Raw genomic sequence first — 7716 nt, forward strand, 5'->3', positions numbered from 1 at the left:
AGGGATTGAATAGAACAAAAGGGCTGAGAAAGGGCAAACTCGTTCTGTTTGCTTGAGCTGGCACATCCACCTTCTCCTGTCCTTGGACATAAGCATTCCTGGTTCTCAAGCCTTCAGACTCAGACTGAATTACACTAATGGCTTTCCCATTCTTCAGCTTGCAGATGGCAGGTTGTGGAACTTCTTGGCCACCACAGTCACATGAGCCAACTTTTACTCTTATATATCTTTCTAAAGTTTTGACTTGGTTCTTAATATCTGATAAATCTAGTACCCATCTGACACCATACATATTTATTATAATGTTATTGACTATATTCCTCATGTTGTACTTTACATTCCTGTGACTATTCTGGAACTACCAATTTCTACTTCTTAATCCTTCACCTCTTTGCTCATCACCCCAGGCCTGCTCTTACCCGGCAACCATCAAAATATTCTCTGTGTCAAAGATGACAGTAATTGGTTGTGGGGAGAAAAGACACAGTTTATTGACTACATTGAAATTAAACTTTGGTCATAAAGTAGAGTCCTGGATTTCTGCTGACGGGGGTCAGTGTACCTGCAATCAGAGGACATTCTCATCCAGGACCAGGCAAACCCGGCTCAAGTGCACGGGCTCCCTGTTCTATGAAGGCAACACCGTCTATTAGAAATGTAACATGAGCCATATATGTAATTTTAAATGTTCTAGTAGCCACATTAAAAAGTACAAAGGAACTGGTGAAATTAATTTTAGTAATGTACTTTATTTAATCTAATATATCCATACTATTAGCTTAGCATGTGATCGCTATTTTTAAATGTTAATGAAAATGTTTTTTTAAATGTTAATACGATTTTTTTGCTCTTCTCTTTTCAAAATCCAGTAGATATTTTGTACTTCAAGCACAGCTCAAATCAGACATTAAATGATCATCAGAAATATTTGGTCTGTATTTATATTTCATAAAATTTATTAATGAAAATATAGATTTACATATTCAAGTTGTTCCAAACATACCTAAAAGTTTTCTAGTAAGTAAATGGAATATCAGTTTTCAAATTTAAGTTTATTAGTTGAGGGATCCAGACTAGGTGATCTCTTTCTGGTCTAGTTGTCTGTGGATCTATTTTTTGCTAAGTTATATGATTCAAGTTTCTTTGGCATGGGCTTTATATAGGTAAGATAGTGTGAAGGCATTGCTCTCATATGGATAAGGTTTCCCTTTGTCTAGAACACAGGTGGCAAACACAAGGGCCTGCAGGCCGAATCCAGCCCTCCACCTTGTTCTATGCAGCCCAGCACCTTGTTTCTACCCAGCGGCAGCGCCAAGCTCTCACTTAACTGTTAAGGACTAGTTACATTTATACAGTCCTAAAATTACATTCATCCCTTTGAAAGCAACCATGAGGCTGAAAGCAACCTCCAGTGAAAATGAGTTTGACACCTTTGGTCTATAAAGATGAGGACAGCAACAGATGAGACTCGCAGAAGAGAAGGAGAAAGAATGAAGACTGCTGAGGAGATAATAAGATCTACTGTTAGAAAGAAATATAAAAAAGAAAGCAATTTTGGGCCATGAAGCTGCCAACCAGAGCTGGGTCTCTCTCAGGATTTTATTCCCTCAGTGCTGCCCCCAAAGTGAAAGCCACAGCTGCCCCTGCCCCTACAGGAGTGCCTCCACATTCTCAGGACCTTGAGTTTGCCATATTACCAAATGGTTTAGTGATTGCTTCTCTGGAAAACTATGCCCCTGCATAAGAATTGGTTTGCTCATTAAAGTAGGCAGTAGGTGCAAGGATTCTAACAACGTAGGAATCTGTCATTTGCTTCATCTTGCATCTAGTCAGGCTATAAAAGGAGTATCATCTTTCAAGATAACTCATGGATTATAGTGGTTGGTGGTAAATTGACTTCAACAAGAGAAAACATGGTCTACACTGTAGAATACCTAAGGGATGATGTCAATACGCCAATGGAGTTCCTGCTTAATGTCACCACAGCACCTGAATTGCATCATTGGGACATAGCTGCCCTTCAGTCTCAGCTAACAATTGACAAAGCTAAGGCTTTTCAGAATCCACAGGCCTGTATCACTGAGAATTTTCATGCTACTACAGCTTACTTAAATGCCTTTTATTGTCCAGACTATAGGACTGGAAAGGTGACACCAGATGAGTTACACCACTACGTTCAGAACCATTTTACAAATGCAAGAATGGCTTTGATTGGACTTGGTATGAGTCATCATTTTCTGAAGCAAGTTGCTGAATGATTTCTGAACATGAGGGGTGGGTTTAGTTTATCTGGTGCAAAGGGCAGATACAGTGAAAGTGAAACTTGAGAACAGAATGGAGACAGTCCCATCCATGCTGCTTTTGTAGCAGAAAGTGCTGCCACAGGAAGTGCAGAAGCAAATGCATTTAGTGTTTTCCAGCATGTTATAGGTGCTGGGCCACAAGTTAAGAGGAGCAGCAATGCCACCAGCCCTCTGTACTAAGCTGTCACCAAGGGGATTCACCATCCGTTTGACATTCCCACTTTTAATCCAATTTACTCGGATTCTAGGATTTCTACTATCTCTCAGGTTGCAGCCCATTGAGGTGTTATCATGGCTGCCTACAACTGAATAAAAACAGTTATTCAAGGAACACTTTCCAATACAGATGTCCAAGGTGCCAAGAACAAGCTGAGAGCTAGGTACTAATTGTCAGTGAAATTTTCTAAGTGTTTCCTGGATGAAGTCAGGTCTTGGGCCCTCATTGCTGGTTCATACACGCCACCAACCACAGTCCTTCAGCATATTGACTCTGTAGCTGACGCTGATGTCATAAATGTTGCAAAGTTTGTTTCCAGCAAGCAGTTGATGGCAGCAAGTGGAAATTTGGGGCATACACCTTTTGTTGATGAGCTGTAATATGAAACAGGTTGCAAGGAAGAGCTGGATGTTTTCTCAACCCAGAGCAGCCAACGCACAAAAGTCACAAGTCTAATATGTTACGTTTATCTTTTTCCTTAATGAGGAGAAATATCTTAGAGTATAAATGCAGGTGATTGTTCCCAGCCAACCTAATGTCAATAAAACATTCTAAGTGTTAAAAAAAAATACTACTGAATACAGGAGAACAGAGCAGCTGTCAACCTTGAACACCTGAGAGTTTGTAGAGAAGAAAGCAGTATGACTTCTCATGGTATCATGTAATCAAGAGCTGTTTCTGCAAAACACAGTTTTCTTGTGGGTTTAATACAAAAAAAGACTGAAAAAACATTGAAGTACTGTTCCTGATTCTAAAAAATGGATATATGTATAGAAAGAGATAAAAGAATTTACTACTAAGGTCAAAGACCAAAACTACAATAATTTCAATTCAGGGGAAAGACATTAATCTAAAACATGCTGAAACTATTTTCTTTTCTCTTTTTTTTAGTAGCTTCGGTGGTTTTATTTTATTCAGAACACTCAGAGTTTTTTGTTTTTTTAATTTATTTAATTATTGTTCAAGTACAGTTTTCTGTTTTTTACTCCCATCCCAGCTCACCCCCCCAGTGCTCCCCACCTGTCTCCCATGTCCACCCCCCCTTAGTTGTTGTCCAAGTGTCCTTTATACTGGTTCCCATAAATTCTTCCCCTTTTCCCCTGAAATTCCCTCCCCTCTCCCCTCTGGTCACTGTCCCCCTGTTCTCTATTTCAGTGTCTTTGTTTTTATTTTGCTTGCTTGTTTGTTTTGTTATTTAGCTTCCTGTTAAAGGTGAGATCATATGGTATTTGTCTTTCACCACCTGGCTTATTTCACTCAGCATAATGCTTTCCATTTCCATCCATGCTGTTGCAAAGGGTAGTAGCTCCTTCTTTCTTCTGCTGCATAGAATTCCATTATGTATATGTACCATAATTTTTGATCCATTCATTTACTGACAGGCACCTAGGTTGCTTCCAGCTGGCTATTGTAAATTGTGCTGCTATGAACATTGGGGTGCATAAGTTCTTTTGGATTGGTGTTTCAGGGTTCTTAGAATATACTCCTGACAGTCGAATTGCTGGATCAAAAGGCAGGTCCATTTTTAGTTTTTTTAGAAAATTCCATACTGTTTTTCCACAGTGGTTGTACCAGTCTGCAATCCCACCAACAATGGATTAGGGTCCCCTCTTCTCCACAACCTCTTTTTGTTGTTTGTTGCTTTGTTTATGATGGCCATTCTGACTGGTGTAAAGTGGTATCTCATTGTGGTTTTAATTTGCATCTCTCTGATAGCTAGTGATATTGAGCATCCTTTCATGTGTCCCTGGATCTTCTGTATGTCCTTCTTGGAGAAATGTCTGTTCAAGTCCCCCATCCACTTTTTAATTTTTGTGTTTTCTAATTTATTTAATTATTGTTCAAGTTGCTTGTCTTCTTAGAGTGGAGTCATGTAAGTTCTTTGTATATTTTGGAGATTAAACCCTTGTCTGAGCTATCATTAGCAAATATGTTTTCCAATACAGTTGGATCTCTTTTTATTTTAATACTGTTTTCTTTAGCCATGCAAAAGCTTTTAATTTTGATGAGATCCCATTTGTTTATTCTTTCCTTTATGTCCTTTGAAACTATTTTCTTATACTATGAAAAAGCAGAGAGGAAAAATAGCAAGGATCAACTTACTGGTTGTCTCAGGTAGATTCCTTAGGGTTGGGAAGAGTCAAGACGTGCAGTTTCCCTTTACTGGAGAATTAAAGTTAAATAGAGAAATAAGGAGGGAAGTATCTCCATAGCTGTAGAGGAACACTTCATGGAACAAGAGAGCCATGCAGGATGCAGCTGGATGCTGTAATGACCCTCTGGATACCACAGCTGTAGTGACCAGGTCAGCTTGTCACCCTTCACCAGCAGATGTCCATTTCTTCCTCAGGCTGTGGTCCACTATTTTGGGGACTCAGTGACCTTCTGTTTCTGCTTCTACTAACTGTACTGCTATAGTTCACTAATTACCCCTCCCTTTGTGTCCCATATTCAGTCTTACTGAGACCTAGGCTTTAGATTGGTTCATCCAGTCACTACTGAGATGGTGCATGAGGACATATCTGGCGTCCTTTTTGGTTAGCAGCAAGCCTTTGGATCAGGAGCTGACTGCTGATAAAAACAGCTCTGACTAGGATCTCATGATGGTGTTTTGCAGAGTTCCAATCTGTCATGTAGAACTTTTGGCTTTGTTGGACATGAGTTCTGGGCATGGCAAATATTCGACAGATCAGAACATCCCAGCCGAGTTAAAGTCAAGTCTGTAATCTAACTCTGTAACAATTAATGCATGTTAGCTATCTGCATCATTAGACTAGATCCAAATCAACATAATCTGCATAGAAAAGTGAGAGAACAAAGGCTCCAGCAATAAATAACTATAATTAATAGAAAAAAAGTTTACTAAATAAATTATTTTATTTTTATTTATACATACATTCAAATCTTTAAGTACTTTTTAATATTCAATGAGGAACTAAATTTTCAAAGTCTGAATCTCATTTTGTCAATCATCTAGGACTCATCAGTAATTCAGAAGCTTTTAATTGATTGATGTTAGAATACTGAGCAAATGAATATTTAAATAGCATCATTTGAGAAGCAAAAGGCAAAGGGAGATAAAGGAGAAGATACTAAGCAAAAGTTAATGTAGAGTGAGCCCTGCTGAGAGCAAAAGGATGCACATTTTAAAACATGTTTGAAAGTCTTACATCTCACACATTTATGGTTGTTTGCAAAGATGAGAGTTGCAAACAGTTTGCAACTGTTACTAACTAAATTGTGTGAATCGGGTAAATTCACAAAGAGAAAGCAGTGTAACATGAGACTGACCTTTTAAAGTAAGAAACTAAGCAATCCTGGTGTGTGGACCAGCGGCACAAAGCAGGATGTGTAATCAGTATCTTTACTGAATAGATAGGAAGGAGATGATGCATTATTGAAAGATGTCTTTTTATAGGTCTGACTTGAAATGGCAGGATTTGGAGTACAATGGCAGATCAAATATCTTTAGGACCATTTCCTACAGTCCTGGTATTTTTAGATGTTTTGTGCTTACTTCTTCCTTAGGTCCTCCTGGCCTGCCTTTCAGTGTCCTGGAAGTTACTGGGTATATCTGCTTTTCTCTCTTTAACCCCACCTTTCTCCTTCCTCACTCACATCCTTTATACCTTATATATCCTGCTTCTTCATGAGTTTTCCAATCCTAGACAAAGAGCTATTTATGGTTGCCAAATGGTCACAATGTTTCGAAAAAACAGGGAACTTATCTGAGTTAATAATTATCATCTTGTTTGGGTGTTCATACAAATCAAAGAATGCTTTAGAACTTGATTTCATATGCAATTGAACATGTTAGAGGCTTAATTTTGGAACTGCACGAAGAGAGGAATATAAGCTAAGTCACCCTCAATGTGAACCAGCTCATGTTCCAGAAGCCTGTACCTACAGTTTGCATCTATTATATCTCTGACACATCTCCAGCAGTTGCCTAAATAGGTCTCGAATTGTTAGAAAATTGGGGTAACAATTTTAAACAATTTGGTCAAGGATAACTCTGTTATGTTCTTTATTGTCTACTTCACTATGACTTCAAAGCCTTGCTCAAAAACATACCCAGGTGTTTATTATCTAAAAATTAATCAGGGACTTACTATATAATTAGGCATTGTACACACCCATGTACACAAGACTCCTTCCTACAAGAGCTATTCTTGCAAGTGGTTGTTATTTTAAAATCATGTAAACAAGACTTCAATAAACACAAAGCCAGAAAATAAGTGTTCACTGAGTATCCGGTATGTAAATTTATTTAGTTAGTTAATTAGCTCTCTCTCTTTCTCTCTCTTTTCCTTTCTTTCCTTTTGCCTTTGTAGGAAATTTAGCATTTACCTAATGAAAAGACACAAACATCTACATGTAGTAAGAATCAACCATTATGTTTTGCATTTGTAACATTTGGTCAGGAAAGACACAATGATGAGGTCACACAAATGTTCCCCCTCTACATAATTTTTTTTAGGAACTCTGAAAGAATTAGGTAGTTTGAAGAAAATTCTGAAGCTACTCATTCTCATTTATGGGCTACATTTCTGAGAGAATCCAGACACTACCACAGGAATGCCAATTTGATCTGTAGAGGAACTAAGTCCTTAATTGGCCACAGTCTGAGCATTATCAAGCATTTCTTAATTCCCTGATTGAAATAACAAACAAGGAGAACATCAGTGCTACAACCTTTGTCTACTAAACCCGGTGGGAGGAAATTGGCTGGGATGACCCATCTTTCCACTTCCCCAAAGGCACCCCCATTCCGCCTCTCATAGATGAGGGAGAGAGAAGTCACAAAACAAATAACACAAAGGAGAGTTGCCTGGAAAATACTTGGTGCTTCTGTTGGAATTTGAGAGTTGCTCTGTCTCTACAACATCGCACACTGCAGCTGGCAAATTTCAGTACGCTAAAGAATCACTTAGGGCCCTGGCTGGTGTAGCTCAGTGGATTGAGCACCAGCCTGCAAACCAAAGGGTTGCCAGTTCGATTCCCAGTCAGGGTACATGCCTGGGTTGGGTTGCGGGCCAGGTCCTCAGTAGGGTGTGTGCAAGAGGCAACCACACATTGAGTTTCTCTCCCTCTCTTTCTTCTTCCCTTCCCCTGTCTCTAAAAATAAATAAATAAAACCTTTAAAAAAAAGAATCACTTAGTGAGCACCTTTAAAAAATGTCCCTAGAGATTCTG

The 7716-nt window shown here is 38.8% G+C and overlaps 1 pseudogene; it reads left to right on the top strand.

Moving 5' to 3' along the window:
* The first annotated feature begins 1561 nt into the window (after positions 1-1561).
* Positions 1562-2900, top strand: LOC119063891 (cytochrome b-c1 complex subunit 2, mitochondrial-like; annotated as a pseudogene).
* The last annotated feature ends 4816 nt before the right edge of the window (positions 2901-7716 follow it).

The sequence above is a fragment of the Artibeus jamaicensis genome, unplaced genomic scaffold, assembly GCF_021234435.1.
Source record: "Artibeus jamaicensis isolate MK-2021 breed Jamaican fruit bat unplaced genomic scaffold, CSHL_Jam_final contig_867, whole genome shotgun sequence".
Lineage (NCBI taxonomy): Eukaryota > Metazoa > Chordata > Mammalia > Chiroptera > Phyllostomidae > Artibeus > Artibeus jamaicensis.